The sequence below is a fragment of the Rattus rattus genome, chromosome 5 (genome assembly GCF_011064425.1).
Source record: "Rattus rattus isolate New Zealand chromosome 5, Rrattus_CSIRO_v1, whole genome shotgun sequence".
In the NCBI taxonomy this organism is placed as follows: Eukaryota; Metazoa; Chordata; class Mammalia; order Rodentia; family Muridae; genus Rattus; species Rattus rattus.
In genome coordinates, this window is record NC_046158.1 from 76339096 (window position 1) to 76362211 (window position 23116).

General features: G+C 34.1%; 1 pseudogene; it reads left to right on the forward strand.

The window, feature by feature from the left end:
* LOC116900902 overlaps window positions 1-23116 on the forward strand; it is a 198987-nt pseudogene that overhangs the window by 173398 nt on the left and 2473 nt on the right.

A 23116-nucleotide genomic window follows, 5' to 3' on the forward strand; every position in this document is an offset into this window, starting at 1 on the left:
CAATGAGGATTGGAGAACCAGGAGTTCCAGATGTGAGGAAAGCAAGAGGCTCCCAGTACACAATGGGGTTGATATTAGCTGAAATACCCAACAAAAGAGAGAGAAACCCTATAAAGTTCACGTCCAGAGTTTAGGCATGGCCCCCTTTTGAGGGATGGGGTCATCCACCCTTCTCAATATATTAATCCAGCATTGCTCCTGTCTAAAGGAAATACAGGGACAAAGAGTGGGGTGGAGACAGAAAGAAAGGCCATCCAGAGACTGCCCCACCTGGGTACTCATGCCATATGCAGCCACAAAAAAGTCACTATTACTGATGTCAAGAAGTTCTTACTCACAGGAACCTGATATGGATGTCTCCTTAGAGGCTAGGCCAGAGCCTTACTCATGCAGATGTGGCTGCTTGCAGCCAACCAAAGGCCTGGGCATATTGGTTTTTTTAAGTTAAAATTCACTAATCTATTCATTTTACTTTATCTAAAAAGAAACTCAGGCTATGTAACTTGTTCATATTTGAGTCACTAATTAAAAGTTTCTTTTTCTTTTTGTCCAACTTGCCTCGTCTACATTAGGTGATTCTTTTTCAGGACAATTTTTAGTTTAGATAGATAACCTATCTCTTCTGATATCTAAGTTACACCTAAGTTTAAATTACTGTTGCATTTTGATCGCATATACATAATATATGTATATACAATGTTTATTATATATTATGTATATATATATATATATATATATTACACTATGCTTTACAGATGGCTTCATTGCCCTTAAATTCATTATTCAAATTAATTTGAGCATAATTTTACAAATGTTATGCTTCTACTTCCTGAGTCCTTGGATCAGAGGTATATATCTTGTAATGGTGTATGTAAAGCCCTTGAAGGGCATCCTACATTCTAGGCAACTCATTTACTATGTGACCTATGTGTATCTAGCCATGAACGTCTTAATGTTTCTGGCTACTGTTTTGGGAATAAATTTGTGAGTTATTAACTAAGATTTCCTTATTTAGAATTCTATATTGCCTAGAGTTTTGGAGAGGCTGATTAAAGAAGAAAGTTTGTAGTATTCTCTAATGGACTTAATTGTTTTTATCAGTTTTGTCAACATAGGTATCTTATTTTTCTTGTGTAGAACATTCAATTGAAGTACCACTGGAAATTATTATATTGCTTTGTGATATAATTCTGGGGTCAAATGATATCTCATACAGAATTCTATATTTCTTTTCATTTATCCCAGATTCGATTTTGAAAAACAATTATTCTCCTCAGAATAGTTTTTTAACTCTAAATATTTCACTAATGTAATATCATTGGAAATCTGTATTTTATCTTCTTTAGAGTTTAAAGATCACATTAGGATTGTTATCAAGGAAAGGAGAATAGGAAAGAGCAGAACATATGATAGGAAAAATAGTTAGGGGCTAATCGTTGTAAATATATACTCTTCTTTGGTGCACAAGATCACTAGGATGGTTGGAACCTAATAATAATAAGTGTTAAAAAGAAAGTAAACTAATATGGTAAGTTGTCTGCAGTGAGTTTCATACCTCTGTAAGGTAACAAGAAAATACTAGAGACAATTTATTTTAAGTGTCTTCTCTCAGTGAAGAACAGAGGTATGAAAATCTGAGATACAAGAATGAGAGTGATTGGCAAAATTAATTAGCAGTCAAATACACAATTTGTTATGCTACATACTAGACTTCATCTAAAGCTTAGGTTTATCGTTGAAAGTAAGATATTTAATACATGAAATATATATATAATTGAAGACTAGGATTTCACATTAGTACATGAATATGCTGTATATTTGTTCATACAAATTCACTGATATCTTTCTATTGTTATAAAAAATCTTTACAAAAACTATGACATTTTCAAAATATTTTATTCACGTGTATATTTTCTATAATTCTCCTTTGTAAATAAGCACTAATATATTCAAGAATATTCTTAAGTTGTAATTTTTTTAACTTTGTATGAGTAATGAAATAATAAATAAATAATATCAAACTGTACTATTCAGATAATATTGGATTAGATTGGCTTTATATTGTTTTGGAACTGTGTGAAGTGTGTGCTTTCATACTTTAATATTAGGTGTTACAAAAAGAAGAAAACTTAGCTAAAGAATGTTTAAATTATATCAACCAGAAGACACAAATACTAGCTAATGAGGCAGATAGCAAAAAAAAATATGTTCATCACAGCATACATTTTTGTTTATTTCCTACCCATTAAATATGACAAATTGCTCAATGCAGTTGAATGCTTGGAAACATTTTATGATAAGATGATGATGACATGAGGATGATGAGATTTGAAAGCTGTATAAATGTGTACTTTGATGGGAGAGCCATTTACTTATGAAAGACAATGTTACTAAAAAACTGGTACTTAGGGAAACTGATACTGATAGTGCTATTTAATCAGTAGCATATCCCATAAGTTCTAGTGATAAGAAGAAAAAGAGAAATGGTTGAGTATGGTGAAAGTCTATTGTTTCTCAGTCTCATCATAACAAGAAGCAGGCATAGCACATACAAATGTAAAACCCATATGGATAATACTCTCAGACTTTTGGTATCTTGATTAGTCCTTTATTAATGAAAAGAAAGACACTCTTTCCTCAGATATTTTCTGCTGTTTCGGCTGTACACATTTTATAGAATGTAAAAAGGGGGTTTAACATACTTTGTCAAGCCACACTTATTTACCTAATCATGTAGTGTGCATGTCTCTCCTGGTTCAAGGAAGGTATCTTTTAAATATCCTAAATTCTCAAAGTTTTATATTGTTTGTCAATTTGGGAGTTGGACATTTTATGTCTTTTCTATTTCAAAGTGTCCCTGTACTGAAATCCACTTCTACTATTCCCTCTGAGCCCCATCACCAATTAACAAACCATTAACCTATTTCAGAGATATCAACATAAGTGGTAAAAACCCTACTTATCCCCTATCCCCACAACTTTCTTAACCCTCACTTTTGGATTAGTTAAAATAAATAAAATCAACATTTACTACAAGATGATAGATGTATTCTACATTAAATACTCATATATAATACTCTTTAATTTGCTTTTTGGCTATTTTGTATCAATTATTTTATCTTTTTGATATAATGTAATTATATCATTTTCCCTTTCCTTTTATAAACCTTCTCATACATTCTTCATTAAATCTTACAAGATAATTATCATTTTATTAATTTCTATTATACATGTATATGCAATATATATTCCTAGATACATAAGTATAACCAGCTCAGTCACTCAATCAGTGTAATGTTACATGTATGTATGATTTTAGGGCTGACCATTTGTTATTGAGTAACCAATGCTGTGCTCCCCATGGTGAAAACTATTTCTCCTGATCTTACCATGCCTTACTCCTTACTTGAAAATAGTTCTTTACATAGTGTTTCTCTCATTCATCTTAGCATGTCTATTGGTGTAGTCCTTGTCAGGTCATATATAAACATTTATGTTGATGAGAGTTCATTGGGAAGCTTTGGGCATTCTGAGGAGAGAAAAATCTCATAACCAGTTTCCTGATTCTCTGGTTCTTAAATTCTGTCTGCACTCTCTCTTCCACAGTGATCTGTAGTTTATGTATTTTTAGTCCATTTTTAATTTACAAGCTTCACTATGATGAAAATAATTACAGAAAAAAATTAGTAGAGAATACCTAAATTATAGTATAATACCACCATAAGATTATCTATATGAATGCTTATATATATGCATATGTATATGTATATATACACATACATATATCACACTGTATACATGATATCATAGGCATATTTTAAACATACCCATATTTAAAACTTTAAAATACTGTCTGGAGAAATTACTCAGAAGTTAAGCTCACTGACTGCTTTTGAATAGTTCCTGAGTCAATTCACAGAAATCACATTATGGTTCACAACCATCTGTAATGCGATCCAATGCAGTTTTTGTGTTGTCTGAAGACAGCTACAGTGGGTAGCCATATAAATAAGATAAAGAAATATTTTTAAATTTAAAAATTATTATTGAAAAATCTAAACATGTATAATATGCCCAATGAATTTATTTCCTAATTTTTTTGGAATGCACTATCAAATTGTCAATCTGCTTCCAGTTTGAAGAAACCTATCTTGTAACTCTCAGGAAAAAGTACCTATCTGCATTTGCAATTGAGACTTCTTGCAAAAGTAAAAGAAACCTAGATTTACCTTCCGTCAAAGCCATCCGTTGCCAGTATATTAGCTTGTTTTCCTAGCATGACATTTTCAATTATTTTAATGAATATCCCTGGCCTAAATCAATCATTCTAGGTACTGACAACAGGATTAAATAGCTCATTCATTTTTACTTTCTTGCTATATAAAATAAGGTCTCATCAATATGTTCGAGTCTCCAAGTGCTGGTGACATGATAGCATTCTGTCCAAACTGTTGTTCTATGTAATTTTGAAAGTCATTGTGGAAAATCCCATGATATAAATGCCCCCAGATGTATTCGTTGGAACATTATCCCCATGCTTAAGCAGACACTTCTCTGAAATGAGCAGTTAAAACAATAAAACAGTACTCACCAGTTGCCTGATATTGTGTAAACCAGTCATAAAGTGCATGTTATGATGTAACACCCACTGTGCCTCATTATTCCCTTTTATGTGCAGAAAGGCACAAGCTGTGTAACCTTTGGGAATATTGAATCCTCAGAAAGCTTTTCATTCTGTTTTCCTCCCACTGTCTACTCACAATAGGAATTGTCCCATCAAGCATCCATTCTACTAAGAAAGAGAATAGAGTCATTGGTAATTGATAGTCTATGTTTCCATACAGCATGGAGCAAACTCTAGTTAATGTCTTTCTACCTAGACTCATTAAAGGATTTCCAGTGCCAAAAGGGGAAGATTAACAACAGCAGCAGCAGCAACAACAACAACAACAAAAGCCATCAATTCCGTTACTTCCCTACATCTTGTTTCCTTGCCTATATACATATTTCCTAACTGTACTCAATCTGCTATTCCACATAGTCAACTTTATATTCCATATTCTCCCTGGCATGTCCTTTGGTATCTGATGGTGCATAATTTCTTCATTTATTAATTGGTGACTCATATTTGCTTCTAAATGAAGCTTCCCATTGTGAAACTTAATCTAGTGTGTGTGTGTGTGTGTGTGTGTGTGTGTGTGTGTGTGCTTGTGCACACAAACATGCACATGGTTTGGTGTGTTCTGTACAGATGCTTGTATGTTTGCAAACATGAATGCATTTGTGCAGGCATGCATGTGTGTGCATAGGCCCCAGATTGGTGTCTAATATCTGACTTGCTCACACTCCATTTTTATATATCGAAACAGATATTTTTTTCTTCTGAAGCCAGCGATTTCCTGTTTCAACTAGACTGACTACACAGGCTGATGAGGTGATGGCCTGCCTCAACTCTGTTCTGGGATTACAGACTGTGACACCAGCATGGCTTCATGGTTTCTGGGATCTATTTCTCAAGTTCTCATGTTTCCATGCAAATGCTTTGCCCAGTGACTAATTTTCCCATCTCTGTGTATTTTAATTTTTAAATAATCTCTATTATTCAGAGAAATGTCATTATGTGTCTTAACTGTGATGCCCTTAGATACAATATCTTTTCTTAAGGGATCAGATACAGTGATTTATTGATTTTCTTGAACTTATGACTTGGTCCTTTCTGAGAAAGATTTTCTTATGACTGTATCATTGAAAAGAGCCTATAAAAAGTTTCTCTCTGGAGAATCAACTCAAATCACTATGTAAACAGATCATTTAGATTTGTGTTCGACCATGAGAGGGTGTTAGATGTCAATTAGCAAGTGCAAATGAAGACAGTATTTGTAACACTGATAAAATTTGATATAAGAAGAGGAAATAGTTTTAAAGTATTTGATAACAATGAAAGAACCCCCAAAATATCTTCTGAGTACATTTGTTGTAAGAAGGACAGGAAAAAAGCTATAATGCTTACTATGGAAGTAAAATGCTGAACTTTTAAACAGTCATGCTGGTTTAATACCAGGAATATTTAAAGAAGCCTTTAGCTATTTTGCTGTTCTCATATTATGGGCAAATAGTCATAGTTTATCTTCTGCTGTGCTGCTGTAGGGTCTTCAGAGCCAATCTCAATAGGTAAATATCAATTGTTCAGCCATAAAAGCCCATAAAAACCAGAGTTCCAGAAAAAGCATTATGTTTAGCATACAGTAATGTGTTGGTGTGTTTTATAAGCCCCATATAGTAAAAGTGGCAGAGTGAGTACCCACGATACCGTACTTCAGTTACTCTTTGGGACACTTATTAATATTAGTAATATGTTTCAATAAAGCTGATACTACATTATTAAGGAGCTTTATGCAGTTTTCTTTTTCTGTTTGAAGTTAATACATTGCTAAACAGAACTGCCAGTAACTGCGATATCAATTCTTATCTATGAAGTGCTGCTTATAACAATATAGTATGGTGCATTACTTTCTGAATGACTAAAATGCCAAACTATGAATGTAGGAGGGCTACATGAGTACCCATTTCCAACTTTCAGCAACCTACATAATTCAATAAGACATAAACTAAATCAACAGCACATCGCAAACTTGGCACTAAATGTTTTCTTTTAAATTGTTTCCTGCTGCCTTTGATCACCATGAGATGACACAAGTTTAAACCAACCCAATGGTGATGTCCTTTGGAATATTTTTTTAATTGTATATTTGTTGCCCTAGCACTCGTCCCCTCAGGATGGTCCTTCCCAGTAAGGGTAAGAAGGCACAGAATCAACCACACAACACAGACTCGAGGAGTTGTGTGAGAAGTGGAAGCAGACTCCTTCATTGTAGAATTGAGGAGTGACTGTATACACTCTGCCCATGTCTCCTTGGTCTGTAACTGCTCATCTCTCGAAGTTGGCACTAGTCATTTGGTTGCCCTGACCACATGCTCTGGGTGTCAGGCAAGTTCCAAAGTTGCCAAATGCAAAAACACTTGCTGGGCATGCATGGACCATGGAGGACGGCTAGTCAGGACATGATGACTCACTCCTCCCACATGAAATTTTTATGTGGACACACACAGCACACAGTGTTTTTCACTTGATATACCCTTTACTTCCCCAGACTTACTTCTCCTGGATACTTCTTCATTTTGTCCTCTTGAATCCTTTCCAGAAATTCATGCCATCTTCTTCTTTTTTAAAACAAATATTGTTACAGTAACTTTCTGAGTCTAGTGATGCACATATAGCATGGGTGTAAGACTTTTATTGGAGAATAAGCAACATCTCTAATGGCACATCCCTGAGTTAAACTGATTTTCCCGGCCCATCATTGATTGCCAAATAAAACATTTACTGATATTCTTTTAAAGTGTCTGATGGTGAACCTGTACAATATTTGGTAATTGATTGGAACATTAGTATGGATCTTTCATTAATTTTTGGTTTTGGTTTTGTTTTGTTTTGCTTTGCTTTGTAGCATATTACTTTGTAGCTTCGGCTAACAGACTGTCTTTGAAGTCACAGAGATCTACAACCTTATCCCCTTCAGTGTTGGAATTCAAACCATTCATCAACATGACTGGCTAGTCACGCCTATATTAAATCAAGATTTTGGTAGAAAAATCTAGTGCATTTATTCAATTCCTGATTAAGAAACTAAAAGTAACCATAGAGATCCTTCTGTATCCTGTAGCTAAAGCATTTCTTCATCGTTGGTGTATGCACCGTCAGTTCTTTATATATGTGTCATTCATTCAGATTCCTGAGGGCACTTTGAACTGCACACTTAAAGAACTTAAGTCTTCAGATTTTGATTTCAACAAATCATATGAAAATAGACATCCTTGGATAAGAAAGCTCCCCTCTTAGTCTTGGGCCAAGGCTACTCTCTTAATAAAAATTAGCTGAAATATTTTTATTATAATGTTGACTCTAATTATATTCATGTTTGCACTTTTTATGGTTTTTAATCTTTTTTTTACTTTTTAAATAACATCTACATAAAATACTCAAAGATTACTCCTTTTATGAAACTTGAAAAATATTTTTTACATATCTTTGTCTGTTAAGTATAAATCATTATTTTATACTTTTTAAATTATTTCTTTAGGTTGTGTGTGGTTATGTTCCTGCAACTGTAGCACCCAAGGAGGAAAAAGGAATAACTGGAATTCCTTTGACTGGATTTATAGACAATTATGAGTCACTTAGTATGGTTTCTGGGAACTGAACTCAGGTCCTCATCAAGAGCAATGCATACCCTTAAACACTGAGTCATCTCTCTTGCAACTATTCAGGACATTTTTTATTCACCAATAACGTTCATTTCAGAAAAAAATATATTATGTTTTTAATTCATATATACATTATATATTATATATATAATTCATCTGAACAGAACAGAAATGCTCAAAGACATATTTACTATTTGAGGACTTGAAACAAATCAGGAATATTCAGTAAAAGTAAATATCCATTGAGAAATTGCTTCCATGAGAATTGCCCATGGTCATTTCTATGTTCATTTATCAATTAATAATTGATGTAGAAGGGTTCTGGCCCATTTGAGTAGTGTGAACACTGGGTAGATGGTTCTGAGTTGTATATGGAAGCAGGCTCAGGAAGCCACTAAAATTAAATCAGTGCATAGCATTGCTATATGGACTTTTCTTCAGTTCTTGGCTCTAGATACATGCCTTAAGTTCCTGACTCAGTTCCCTTCAATGATAGATTGCTACTTGTAAACCATGTAAACACTTTTTCCCTTAAGGTGATCTTGGTGATAGTGGTTTTTTAAAGCAATAGAAGAGAAAAGCAGGACAGTTCACATTGCAGCTGTAAATTCTAATTTTTTTAAAAAAATGTTTTTTAGTATAAAATATAATTATGTTATTAATCCATCCCTTTCTTATTTCTAAGCCATCATTTATAGCCCTTCCTGCTATTTTCTCATTCATGGACATATTTTTTTTCTGTAATTATTATTGCATGTGCACACATAACAAACTTATACACACAATAAGATAATTGTATGTTCAATCTGTGTGATGTTACTTCATTTATTTATTTATTTATTTATTTATTTATTTATTTATTTTAACATTACAGATTTTATTCCCTTCCCCGTCCACCTCCAATATTACTTCTATATACATATTCCCATAGCTGGTCATTTGGTATTTATGTTTGTTTTGTTTGGTACAACGAATATGATTGGCAAATATTACAAAATTAAGCATGTGTTTATGATAAATTGTAGCAATTTTGTGCCTTGTCATTAATTCAAATAAGGTGAAAGACATGCACACAAAAATTTGCATATGTGTATTTATAACAGCTAGAACAAATAAATGAACTCTAATATTTCCAGACAGTGGAAAACTAAAACAACAAATGGGTTGTCAATCATGCAAACTCATGGAAGAAAAAATGCATATTATTAAAGAAAGAGACTAATTCAAAGAAACTGTAGATTGCTTCAAACCAATTTTAAGCCACTTTGGAAAAGGCAAAGCTGTAAAGCCAGTATAGAATATTTATAGTTCTTCAGGGGAGAGCTCAACAGATAAAATACTTGCTTTGTAAATGTGAGTACCTGAGTTCAAGCCCTAGAACATATACAAAGAAAAAGCAAGATATTGTTGCCAATATCTAGGACTAGAGAAATAGATAGAAGAGGAAATAGATAGAAGAGAAATAGATAGAAGCTCTAAAGGCAAACAGTGATTCTTATTGAGTTTTACTCTAATGAGAGACTTTTGACTCAAAATAAAATGAAAAGTATATGCCCCCTAAAGAAAAATATCCAAGGTTGTCCTCTGGCCTCCTCATCACACACACTATAAACAAACACACACCTTTGGAGTATTTATAGTATCACAGATGATCATGTAGATAAGTTACTTAGCTGAACACTAGCACATAGACTATGGATATTTAGGCTGGTCATGGTGCATTGGTGTGGGTCTGCAGATTATAAAATTGTCTTACTTTTAACTGGATGTTGAATAAAGGCCATGAATATTTGGGAAAACAGGGTATAAGTATATTCTATATTTGATAAATTTATTGTTTTAATCTGAAACTTTAAAAATTTTCCATTTAATTAATTACAGGATTTATAAGAAAAATTAAAAGTAAGAGCAGTATGAGTAGACACAAAAAACTCCTATTATATGTGTGTGATGTTAAGTATACATTCTACTTTAAATATTCAACTACTTATCTTATCGTTGCTTTCCAAAAACAGTAGAAATGTTAATGAATACAAGATGACCTACAAATGAATACTATGGTTAAATTTTCCACTTTAGAAACAAGATAATATCTTTCACATGCTTGGTTAGAGTCACACTGAGGCATTTTTAATATTTGGGACTATTATAAAGCGTGTTCTTTCCATAATTTCTTTCTCTGCTTGTTTCTCTTTTGTGTAGAGGAAGGCTACTGATTTATTCAAGTTAATTTTATACTCAACCACTTTGCTGAAGGTGTTTATCAGGTTTAGTGGTACTCTGGTGGAAATTGTAGAACTTCAAGCCTCTGAAGAAAGAAACTGAAGAAGATCTCAGAAGATGGAAAGATCTCCTATGCTCATAGACTGGCAAGATTAATATAGTAAAAATGGTCATTTTACCAAAAGTGATCTACAGATTCAATAGGATCCCCATCAAAATACCAATCCAATTCTTCAGAGAGTTAGACTGAACAACTTGCAAATTCATCTGGAATAACAAAAACCCAGGATAGCTAATAATATCCTCAACAATAAAAGGACTTCAGGGGGAATCACTATCCCTGAACTCAAGCAGTATTACAGAGCAATAGTGATAAAAACTGCATGGTATTGGTACAGAGACAGACAGATAGACCAGTGGAATAGAATTGAAGACCCAGAAATGAAGCCACACACCTATGGTCACTTGATTTTTGACAAAGGAGCCAAAATCATTCAACGGAAAAAATATAGCATTTTCAGCAAATAGTGCTGGTTCAACTGGAGGTCAGCATGCAGAAGAATGCAAATCGATCCATGCTTATCACCCTGTACAAAGCTTAAGTTCACATGGATCAAGGACCTCCACATCAACCAGATACACTCAGACTAATAGAAGAAAAAGTGGGGAAGCATCTGGAACACATGGGCACTGGAGAAAATTTCCTGAACAAAACACCAATGGCTTATGCTCTAAGAACAAAAATTGACAAATGGGATCTCATAAAAATACAAAGCTTCTGTAAGGCAAAGACGCTGTTGTTAAGACAAAACAGCAACCAACAGACTGGGAAGAGATCTTTACCATTCCAACAACTAAGAGAGGGCTTATATCCAAAATATACAAAGAACTCAAGAAGTTAGACTGAGGGGAGACAAATAACCCTATTGAAAAAAGGTGTTCAGAGCTAAACAAAGAATTCATAGCTGAAGAATGCCGAATGGCTGAGAAACACCTAAAGAAATGTTCAACATATTTAGTCATAAGGGAAATGCAAATCAAAACAACCCTGAGATTTCACTTCACACCAGTGAGAATGGCTAAGATCAAAATTCAGGTGACAGTAGATGCTGGTGAGGATGTGGAGAAAGAGGAACACTCCTCCATTGTTGGTGGTATTGTAGACTGGTACAACCATTCTGAAAATCAGTCTAAAGGTTCCTCAGAAAATTGGACATTGAACTACCTGAGGACCCAGCTATTCTTCTCTTGGGCATATACCCAAAAGATGCCTCAACATATAACAAAGACACATGCTCCACTATGTTCATAGCAGCCTTATTTATAATAGCCAGAAGCTGGAAAGAACCCAGATGCCCTTCAACAGAGGAATGGATACAGAAAATGTGGTACAGCTATACAGTAGAATGCCTCTCAGCTATCAAAAAGAATGACTTTATGAAATTCATAGGCAAATGGATGAAACTGGAAAATATCATCCTGAGTGAGGTAACCCAATCACAGAAAAACACACATGGTATGTACTCATTAATAAGTGATTATTAGCCCAAATGCTTGAATTACTCTAGATGCACAGAACACATGAAATTCAAGAAGGATGTCCAAAAGGCAAATGTTTCACTCCTTCTTTAAAAGGGGAACAAGAATACCCTTGGGAGGGAATAGGGAGGCAAAGTTTAGAATAGAGTCAGAAGGAATACCCATATATGACCACACATATACAGCCACCAAACTAGATAAAATGAATGAAACAAAGAAGTGCAGGCTGACAAGAAATGGATGTAGATCTCTCCTGAGAGACACAGCCAGAATATGGCAAGTACATAGGCGAATGCCAGCAGCAAAGGACTGAACTGAGAATGGGACCCCGGTTGAAGGGATCAGAGAAAGGACTGGAAGAGCTTGAAGGGGCTCGAGTCCCCATATGAACAACAATGCCAACCAACCAGAGCTTCCAGGGACTTAGACACTTCCCAAAGGCTATACATGGACTGGCACTGGGCTCCAACTGCATAAGTAGCAATGAATAGCCTAGTAAGAGCACCAGTGGAAGGGGAAGCCCTTGGTCCTGCCAAGACTGAACCCTCAGTGAACGGAAGTGTTGGGGGGAGGGCGTTAATGAGGGGAGGATGGGGAGAGGAACACCCAAAAAAAGGGGACAGGGAGGGGCTAGGGGGATGTTGGCCTGGAAACCAGGAAAGGGAATAACAATCGAAAAGTAAATAAAAAATACCCCATTTAATAAAGATAGAAAAAACTTGCATAAATGGAGAAAAAGAAAAAAAAACAAGATAATATTATACATCTCCATTTCTTATTGCATTTATTTTAGAAAATAGTATTTTTCACTTCTTCAGAGTGTCTTTGTGGTTGTTTGAATGAAAGTGGGGTCCGTGGACTAATTTGGAATGACATTATTGGAGGTTTGGCCTGGTTGAAGTAGGTGTGGCTTGATTCAATGAAGAGTTTCAAAGTGGATCCACTTCTAGGTTTCAGATGACCAAGCCAGGCCTAGTGTTTCACTTTCTTTCTGCTGCCTTTGGGTCTAGAAAACTCTCAGATACTTCCTCAACACAATGTCTACCTATATATCACTACGTTTCTCACCATAATTAAAATGATTAAAACATTTGCACTGTAAGGAAACCCCAATAAAAGTTTTTCTTTAAAAAAAGATGCAGTGATTATGGTAACTCTTCACAACAATAGAAACTCTAACTTAGAATTTGGTATCAGGGGTAGTATATTGCTGCAATGGGCTGGACAATTAGAAAAGAGGGTAAATGCTTTAGGAAGAGCTTAATGGTGCATAATTGTAGGAATATGGAAGAAAGTAGGGCTTAAGGTGTTTTCTGACCTTGTCTAAAAAAAATCTTCCCAAGCCTAAATTAAAGACTTATATGTTTGGAAGAGGAGAGTTCCAAGCAACCTAGCATTGACCATGTTCTGCGGTTATTAGTGGCCAGTCTTATGAATATTTGTAATGAAAAATAGAGCCTTCCCATTTTCACCTTTGCTGAAAGCAGAACTTTTGCTCTGGATCCCAAACCATTAACACACATCCAGTTGTAGCTCAACTCCCTAGGGATTTTGACACATCCAGCATCACAGATGAGACCCCTAAACCATTCTCTAAAAAGTAACAGTACCAAGATCCCCAGACCCCAGTATACAGATATTCCACCCACCCACGGAATCATGCTTCATTCAGTTTGCACTGTGCTGAGAGCAGAGCTTCTGCTCAGGATCTCAAACTGCTCAGGCCATACCACAATAGCTGCTCAACCACCCAGGGCTTCTTACACTTCCCAGATAACAGATAAAGGATTGAAGAGCTGAAGTGGCTTGTAACCCCTTAAGTACAATAATGCCAACCAACCGGAGCTTCCAGGGACTAAACCACTACCCACAGGCTATAAGCATGGATTGACTCATGGCTCCAGCTGCATATGTAGCAGAGGATGACTTTCTTGGACTCCAATAGAAGGAACAGCCCTTAGTCCTACCAAGTTCGGACCCCCAGTGTAGAGCAATGTTGGGTGGGTGGGGAATGGGGGCGGACAGGGAGGGAAACACCCTTATAAAAGAAGGTAAGGGGGATGAGATAGGGATCTTATGTCCAGGAAACCAGGACAGGGAATAATATTTGAAATGTAAATTAAAAAATCCTAAAAAAGGGAGAGAATGGTCAATAAAATTTTGTCAAGGGAATGAGTATTTAATTATATAGATTTGAATGTTAAGAGGCAAATATCCATTAATAAAATAAAATTTTAAGTGAAGAACCCAAAAATTGAGAATAATAAAAATTCTCTAAGGTAAATATAATCTTTGCTTATTTTAATAACATAAAATGTGTAAATATATGTAAATTTAAAATATGATAAAAAACATGATAAGAATATATGGTTAGATAATCAATAGTAGTATACTGATTGCACTCTTCAGTAAATATTACAAACACAGTTATTGCACCGTCATTTTAACAGTGTTATTGTATGTTGTGAGGAGATCATAGAGAAAGTAAGAAGTTTAATCGTCAATAGACTTAACTAGAATAACACTATGAATGTTTAGACAACAGAAAAAACAATGGACTAAGTTTTGGAGATAGACTTTCATTTGAAAATGAAGATAAACAAAGAAAAATCAAGAATTATTCCTGTGCTCAGACCTTTTGAAATTCTTTGACTGCTAATATCGCTAAGAGCTATACTAGGGTAAGGAAGATTAATTAAGAAGGAAATAATGCCTTTTTTTTTTTTTTGCTTGTAATGTGATAACATTCTAATCAAGCCATCAAGTTTGCAGCTGGAGACATCCTTCTCGCACTCAGAAACATGTATTTTCTAGTCAGCATTTCAAACTGTACTTGAAACTACGTGTCTTTCAAATTCCATTTGCAACAGAATGCAGCTAGTGATAAAGGTAGATACATGTTGTGTCTGAGCCATGCTGACATTTTTAAGGGCTGAGAAACTGAGGGAAGACAGGGAGGGAGTGGGAAGAGGTTTGGGCACAAAAGGAAGTCAAACGACAGTGTGTCTGATAGCTTCAATTTATAAAGAAATTGCCTAAGATGTCAGTGACTGCTAAAGATTTAAGGTGATGTAAAAGACACCACATTTTTGCGTTCAGAAAACTAGTTGTTTGTGATTCCGAGAAGAACTTCAATGAATATTTGGAAAGAAACATTACAAGTATCCACACTTGGAGATCCAGAAAATGTTCCCTGCCTTTGGATCTAACTCTAAATATTCATGAAAATAATGAGATAAAGTATATGGTAGGGTATTGAAACTTATTGGTCATTATGAACCATAATCCCATCATCGAAGGGTATTGAGAAGACAATGAACAGGGTGCTATGCTTGGAAGACAACGTCATGCTTGGAGCCCACACTTGTACACTGAACTACATTATAGGTACAGAGTTCAAAGATCATCTTTCCTCCACATAAACCTGCATGAATTCCCTTGAATTCATATATTCAAGTTGTAACCACCAATATAATTATTTTAAAATAGTGTTTTAAGGTGGTAGTTAGTGTAAAATAAATTCTTAAGCACACGAATGTAACCAAATAAGATGGTGGCTTTTATAAAGAAGAGAAAATTTCATACATATTTATATAGAAACTAGGTGGAGAGCATTCAACACAACTAGGCCAGCCCACCACCCTTATTTCTGATTCCAGAAGCCAGTAGAAAATACATTTCTGTGTTCTCTACAAATCTGGATACAAACTCTATCATGATGCATTTCTCTGGATTTGCTTTATCTGTTTTTCATCAACCACTAGCTCCCATATTATATTTGGCATGATTTCAAGCTAAAACTCTTCTTTTTTGAACCTTAAACACCATCATATTAAAATCTAAATAATTAGAAAGATCAGTTTGGTTGGTAGTCATTACACAATATTCTGCACTTTGGCAAAAGTCAATTCCAAAGATAAAATTACTCTGAAAGTTGAGAGAGAGAGAGAGAGAGAGAGAGAGAGAGAAATAAAATATAAAATTTCAGTGTAAGGAAGTGAGGAAAGGGAAAAGGATGATTAAATTTTGTTCTTTTGTAGCGACTACCCATGAGGAAAAATCATGAAATATTTGTAAGTTTTAACAATAGAGGTGATATTACCACAAATTCAATAGCTCTTTATTCATTTTGGCTTTCAGCAATATACACGTAGCTTTGAAAAATCTCTCAAAAATTTCCCCACTTTTACTTTGAACCGTCTGTACCATTACTCATTATAATTTAACCTTTCATAGTTTTTGTTTATAGTAGAGTTCTTGATATTGTGAAATATTATTGGGAAGGTTACCTATGACACACAGCAAGGTAAAAAGTTCTCTAGAGCTTCTTGTCTGCTATTTTCTTCTTTCTCTATAGGTATAGAAATTTGCTTACATATAAATTTTTTGTTATGTATGACAGGCCCACTTTTATTATATTACTGATATTTAAAAAACTGATTTTTTTAAAAAAATGTGATTCTAAGAAAATAATTTCCATTAAAATTAGAATATTTATATTGTCATTGAAATATATAATTGTCTTTTTGCACTCCCAGCTAAGGAAATGTAGATCAATCATTATTTAAATTTTTATCCCTTTGCTGTTTAAGATTATCTTCCTCAGTTAAGGCTCTACTGTACTGACTAAATTTCCTATTTTCTTCCAACCACATTTACATAGTTAGAATTCTAGCACCATTCTTTAAAAACTGATGTTTTACAAATAACCACTAACTACATATCATTCACCTGACCCCATTTCATTACAATATCTTTACTTAGAGTGTTTTCAAATACTTAGGAATTAATTCTCATTTTACTGTCTCAAATACAAATTTAAAACGCTTGGCTTATTTTTAACAAGTTAATATATGCTTTTGAAACAAAATGATTTCTAAAGGAGTCATCAGGCAAACGCAGGATGCTTAATGTCAAAACAACTCAAGCCATATTGTCTCAGTTGCTATTTATTTAAAAGATGAACACAAGCAATTTCATAAGCATTTGAAATTACTACTTGTTACATAGAATACGTCTTTCTGCCAATTATAAACTAGTTTTCAACATTTCTGAATGATAAAATATCCGAAAGCCCAATCTGTGTGAAAATTCATCAGAAATTTAATTTACAATCAAAAAATGAAAAAGAACTTGGTCTAAAGGTCATAAACTATGAATAAGTAGAGCAAGATTATTTTGTAATATAAAATTTATAAACTAGAAACAGAATTAATGTGGAAAGATGATGTGCACATACATTTCACACATATAGTTATATATGTATATATTATATAAAAATATAAGTATTTAAATATATAAATACAAGTATTTATAATATATGAAGCACATAATAAATACATACATAATATGTAATAGATTATTAATATATGGTCTTTTATATTAATATATACTTGAATTATATATACATCATTGTCTATATGCTCATATATATAGTTGTATATATAAATTTGGATATACTTTTATGTATATGCATATATATATATATTTTTTTTTAAGCTTTGACTGGCCTAGTTAAAGAAGTAGTACACAAGCATTAATAGGTAACCCACATGGCAAAACCAGCTCTCACTATCTCTCAGCAAAGAACATGCTCTTAATAGTTTCATTAACAACCTGGAGTCCCCTGCAAAGACTAGAAATATCCAGATAGTGAATGTTCATGGGAATGTATAAATGACTAGTGATTGGAATGAGAGGCAAGGGCCACTCATGAAAGATGATATTATCAAGAATCTAAAAGGCTGTGTTTAAGTTCATTACTTTATGAATATGACTCATTAAATCCTTCTACATGTTGGTGTGGTATTATACTGAATAAGTTTAAAACAAATAGCCTCATGATGAAGAGGAAGGTAGTGATTCTTCAAAGGCTAAGATGAATGTTTTTTCTGAAAGATATCTTTTTCTCTCTCGAGATTATTTTAAGTATTCATCAGAATGACCAGAAAACAGAGAAAATTCCACACCGGATAATTTAAAGGATGTAGAAATCCTAACTGAACATTTACTATCACTCTCAAATTTCATCCATATATTCATTATATATCAACGGTTAGAACTTTGTACTTTTTTCAAATTTAATTTTTCATTCTTAAATTGAAGCAGGAACGATAATGTGTTGTTAGGATAAAAATAAAATAGAGAAAATATGAGCTCAAATGTTCATATTCAAAAATCTAGAAACTATGAACTCAAAATGTTGATGCTACAGAGATACAGAAATGATTGACTATTTCTCATGATCTATTAACCTAATATTTGTCATATTAAAGCATTTTGGATAATGATTTTATATATTTTACTAAAAATAATTATTAAAATAAGCGTTATAAATCAAGCAGGTTTAAAAAGTATGAGTTGACTATGAAGTTTAAATGCATGGGTGAGATTCATTGTCCAGGTATACATATGAGAATAAGAATAGCTTTCATGGTAAGTAAAAAAACCACTAACTTTATAATACTAGGACACCATAAATATCAGGCTCCTGTTTTTAGTTTCTTTTTTTTACATATATTAGCAATTTAAATCAATTCATAAAATATTTTCTTTAGCATACCATGATACAAGTCTCATCATAAAGAGTAATTTTGTGAGAAAGAACCAAAAGATGTGATAAGACAAACCACTAGAATAATCACCAGAAAAAATAGGGTGTAGAGAGAAGAAGAGAGGCTGAGAGATAGGAAATAAGAAAGGAAATAGAGAGAAAGAGAGACAGAGAGAGAAAAAGACAGAGAGAGACACACAAAGACATACAGAGTATATATAGGGATGGACAAAAAAATCAGATGGGGGGGTCAGAATCCCAAAGCTTTTGTCATGAATCTTACAGATTAATTTTTTATTCACAAAGTTTTTATTAGATATATATCTTTACTTACATTTCAAGTGTAATTACCTTTCCTGGTTTCCTGCCCCATAAGCCCCCGTCCCCTCCTCCTCCTACATATGGGTATTCCCCCATCCATCCCCTTAATGCCCCCTCCATATTCCCCTGCACTGGGGGTCCAACCTTGGAAGGACAAAGGTCTTCCCCTCTTAGCACAGCTTTCATTGTGTCCCATTGTGTTTGGGTATTTTGTACCTTCATTTTCATTAAATTTTAAGAAGTCTTTAATTTCTTTCTTTATTTTTTCCTTGACCAGGTTATCATTGAGTAGAGCATTGTTCAACTTCCATGTATATGTTGGTGTTCTTTTCTTATTGTTATTGAAGACAAGCTTTAGCCCATTGTGGTCTGATAGGATGCATGGGATTATTTCTATATTTCAGTATCTATCGAGGCCTGTTTTGTGACTGATTATATGGTCAATTTTGGAGAAAGTGCCATGAGGTGGTAAGAAGAAGGTATATCCTTTTGTTTAGGATAGAATGTTTCTATAAATATCTGTTAAGTCCATTTGGTTCATGACTTCTGTTAGTATGTCTATGTCTCTGTTTAACTTCTGTTTCCATGATCTGTCCATTGATGGCAGGGGTGTTCAAATCTCCTACTATTATTGTATCAGATGCAATGTGTGTTTTGAGCTTCAGAAAGGTTTCTTTTATGTATGTAGGTGCCCTTGTATTTGGAGCATAGATATTTAGGACTGAGAGTTCATCTTGGCAGATTTTTCCTTTCTTGAATGTGAAGTGTCTTTCCTTATCTTTTTTGATGACTTTTGGTTGAAAATCGATTTTATTCTATATTAGAATGGCTACTCCAACTTGCTTCTTCATACCATTTTCTTGAAAAGTTGTTTTCCAGTCTTTTACTCTGAGGTAGTGTCTGTCTTTGTCTCTGAGGTGTGTTTCCTGTAGTCAGCAAAATGCTGGATCCTCATTGCCTATCCAGTTTGTTAATCTGTGTCTTTTTATTGGGGAATTGAGTCCATTGATGTTGAGAGATATTAAGGAATATTGATTGCTGCTTCCTGTTTTATTCGTATTTGGAAGTGAGATTATGTTTGTGTGCTTCTCTTCTCTATGTTTTGTTGCACAAAGATTAGTTTCTTGCTTTTTCTATGATGTAGCTTGCCTCCTGGTACTTCCAGAGTGGTTGTACCAGTTTGCAGTCCCACCAACAATGGAGGAGTATTCCTCTTTCTCCACATCCTTGCCAGCATTTGCTGTCACCTGAGTTTTTCATCTTCGTCATTCTGACTGATGTGAGGTGGAATCTCAGGCTTGTTTTGATTTGCATTTCCCTTATGACTGAAGATGTTGAACATTTCTTTAGGTGCTTCTCAGCCATTCAATCTTTCTCAGTTGAGAATTCTTTGTTTAGCTCTGAACCCCATTTTTAATAAGGTTATTTGGCTGTCTAGTGACTAACTTCTTGAGTTCTTCGTATATTTTGTACATTAGCCCTCTATCAGATGTAGGATTGGGAAAGATCTTTTCCCAATCTGTTAGTTGCCATTTCATCCTAATGACAGTGTCTTTTGCCTTACAGAAGCTTTGTAGTTTTACGAATTCTCATTTGTCAATTTTTGATCTTAGGGCATAAACCAATGGTGTTTTGTTCAGGAAATTTTCCCCAGTGCCCATGTGTTCAAGACTTTTCCCCACTTTTTCTTCTATTAGTTTCATTGTATCTGGTTTGATGTGGAGGTCCTTGATCCACTTGACCTTATGCTTTGTACAGGGTGATAAGAATGGATTGATTTGTATTCTTCTACATGCTGACCTCCAATTGAACCAGCACCATTTGCTGAAAATGCTATCTTTCTTCCATAGGATGGTTTTAGCTCCTTTGTCCAAGATCAAGTGACCATAAGTGTTTGCGTTCATTTCTGGGTCTTCAGTTTGCCAAAAGCAATCTACAGATTCAATGCAATTACTATTGAAGTCTTTTTTAGAGAAAGACAGAGCAATTTGCAAATTCCTTTGGAATAACATATAACCGAAAATAGCAAAAACTATCCTCAACAACAAAAGAACTTCTGGGGGAATCACCATCCCTGACCTTAAGCAGTATTGCAGAGCACTAGTCATAAAAACTGTATAGTATTGGTACAGAGACAGGCAGATAGATCTTGCAGATTATTAATGTGGAGAATATATAAAGCACTAAAATACAGTGTCAAAACCAAAAACAAATAAAATTGCCCTTTCAAAAATGGGCATGAGAACTAAATAGTGTATTTTCAAATTAAGATAAAAAGATAAAAGAAAAAATGGTTTGTAAGTATCTCAAAAAGTTTTATCACATGTACAAATTATAGAAGTGCTAATAAAAATAAAAACATTTTGAATTCATCTCACCCAAATCAGAATGCCAAATATCAGCAAAACAAATAACAAACAACTAAAACAAATGCTGAGGGTCACATGGACATGGGAATCTTCATTCACTCTTGGTGAAATTACAAACTCATCCAGACAGTCTGGGAATAAGTATAGAGACTCCTCTAAAAGCTAATTATAAATGTATTGTCTGACTCATGTATGCTACTTCTTGGCATATGCCCAAAGTACTTTATGCTCTACTCCTCAAACACATGCTCAGCTGTATTAGCGTGTATGTTATGCACAATACTTGGAAAATGGAAGCAACTTAAATGGTTTTCAACTGGCTAATAGATAATTAAAACCTGAAGTCTCTATACATTGTGAACATATTTAAGTGTAAAGTAAAATGAAATCATTAAATATGGAATTAAGTGTGTGGAAATAAAAGGGATCATATTGATCAAGGAAGTCAAGATCTTACAAAACAAATGTCTTATGCTGTTTCTTATTTGAAGTTTTTAAACCCAAATACTGAGATTGAGATTGACTATGTAACCTGGAATAACTGCAGAAACCAGGAAAGTAACAAGGAACTTGTGTGTGTGTGTGTGTGTGTGTGTGTGTGTGTGTGTGTGTGTGTGTGTGTAGAAGGGGGGGGGAATAGCACTGTACAAATAATTTCATTTCAACATATGAAAAGTAAATGTAAACCTCAATTTAGGAAGGATAAGTGTAATAAATTTTAAAAAAAGGATTATTAAAGTAAAATAGTAAGTATGACTAACTGAAATCTTAAGGAATCCTAATAATAACACTCTACCTAAAATATATAAAATAAACATAAATCTCTGTATAAATATGCATATATTATTTAAAGAAAATTTTCTGACTTGTCAGACAATACTTCCCACAAAATCTTCAAGTTATCTAACAAAATATCCTCAATACCAAGAAATACAATGTCTTAATTAGTTGTTGGCTACTATGGTGCAAGCATCTCCCAAATATTTTAAGCTATTATAATTGTCAGAGTTTAGACAGAAATAGAAGTCCCTATTGCTGAAGGTGCCATGCACTTCAAACCTAGACACAGAACCAAAAGGAAGTTCAATTTAGTCTGAACAAAAAGCCGGCTCTCTGCAGACTTGATTTCATAGTACCATAATGTACCATGCAAGCTTCCAAAAGAAGGAAGCTGCGAATGGTGTACTCTGTACCTATTATTATGCTTATTAACCACAACAATGTCCAGTATAACAAGATAAGCCTAAAGATATAATAGAACATGCAAAATCCTTTGGCAGTATCCAATAACAATTTGATTGAACTCAAGAACTTGTCAACAAGAGTAATATCACAGCTGGTACTGGAAATCTAGCCAAACACCAAGGATCACTGAAGTCATAGATTTTGAAAGACTATACACAACAACTATTTTACTGAACTTGCATAATCACCAACAACAGTGTATATATATTTAATCTTAAATTCAGAAAAAAGTGTAGTTCATATCTTTCAAACAAGGAAACATTGCAACAGATACAAACCACTACAATTTCTGCAGCCTTTGGCCAGGACCAAGTCTTAGCTGGATTTTCTTTTGTTCTGATTAAACAAGGTAAATGAATGCAACTTGGGGCAAAAAATATTTTATTATATTTTAGTTCAGAGATCATTGCAAACATGAGATAGAAAAACTAGAAGATCTAGAAGAACATGGAGGATTCTCTGAGATGGAGTCTCTGAAGAACATCAGAAGAGTATATCCATGAAATCTCAGTACCTGGATGCCAAAATAAATGAAAGAAATAGACATGATAACTTGGACTGGGACAGCCCCTGAATCTTCAACCTTAGACAAAGAACTAAA